Here is a 1213-nt window from a genome sequence, read left to right as displayed (position 1 = left end):
AAAAAGTTGAGACAAGTAGCAATAAGTGGCTGGAAAAAGGAAATTGAGCATATAACGAACAGCTGGAAGACCAATTAACACTAATTAGGCCAAATGACAACATGATTGGGTACAAAAAGAGCTTCTCAGAGTGTCAGTGTCTCTCAGAAGCCAAGATGGTAAGAGGATCACCAATTCCACCATTGTTGCGCAGAAAGATAGTGCAGCAATACCAGAATGGGGTTACCCAGCGTAAAATAGCAAAGACTTTTAAGTTATCATCATCAACCGTGCATAACATCATCAAAAGATTCAGAGAATCTGGAACAATCGCTGTGCGTAAGGGTCAAGGCCGTAAAACTCTACTGGATGCTCGTGATCTCCGGGCCCTTAAACGTCACTGCACCTCAAACAGGAATGCCACTGTCAAGGAAATAACAGAATGGGCTCAGGAATACTTCCAGAAAGCATTGTCAGTGAACACAATCCACCGTGCCATCCGCCGTTGCTAGCTGAAACTCTACAGTGCAAAGAGGAAGCCATTTCTAAGCAAGCTCCACAAGTTCAGACGTTTGCATTGGGCCAGGGGTAATTTAAAATGGAGTGTGAGAAAATGGAAGACTGTTCTGTGGTCAGATGAGTCACGATTTGAAGTTCTTTATGGAACACTGGGACGCCATGTCATCCGGACCAGAGAGGACAAGGATAGCCCAAGTTGTTATCAACACTCCATTCAGAAGCTTGCATCACTGATGGTATGGGGTTGCATGAGCACTTGTGGCATGGGCAGCTTGCATGTCTGGAAAGGCACCATTAATGCAGAGAACTATGTTCAGGTTCTAGAACAACATATGCTCCCATCTAGACGTCATCTCTTTCAGGGAAGACCCTGCATTTTTCAACATGATAATGCACAATTCTCCAGCAATCCACATTCTGCAGCAATCACAACATCATGGCTACGTAGGAGAAGGATCTGGGTACTGAAATGGCTAGCCTGCAGTCCAGCTCTTTCACCTATAGAGAACATTTGGCGCATCATAAAGAGGAAGGTGCGACAAAGAAGGCCCAAGACGATTGAACAGTTAGAGGCCTGTATTAGACATGAATGGGAGAGCATTCCTATTTCTAAACTTGAGAAACTGGTCTCCTCTGACCCCAGACGTCTGTTGAGTGTTGTAAGAAGAAGGGGGGATGCCACACAGTGGTAAAAATGGACTTGTCCCAACTTTTT

At 44.8% G+C, this 1213-nt stretch overlaps 1 protein-coding gene across 1 annotated transcript in view; it reads left to right on the top strand.

The window, feature by feature from the left end:
* The window catches only part of gad3 (glutamate decarboxylase 3), a 54183-nt gene that overhangs the window by 51005 nt on the left and 1965 nt on the right, over window positions 1–1213 (top strand). The gene's annotated exons all lie outside the window — the stretch shown is intronic.

The sequence above is a fragment of the Nematolebias whitei genome, chromosome 9, assembly GCF_014905685.2.
Source record: "Nematolebias whitei isolate Nwh7 chromosome 9, NemWhi1, whole genome shotgun sequence".
Lineage (NCBI taxonomy): Eukaryota > Metazoa > Chordata > Actinopteri > Cyprinodontiformes > Rivulidae > Nematolebias > Nematolebias whitei.
The sequence above is the reverse complement of the archived record's forward strand: the minus strand, read 5'-3'. Positions and strand labels throughout refer to the sequence as shown.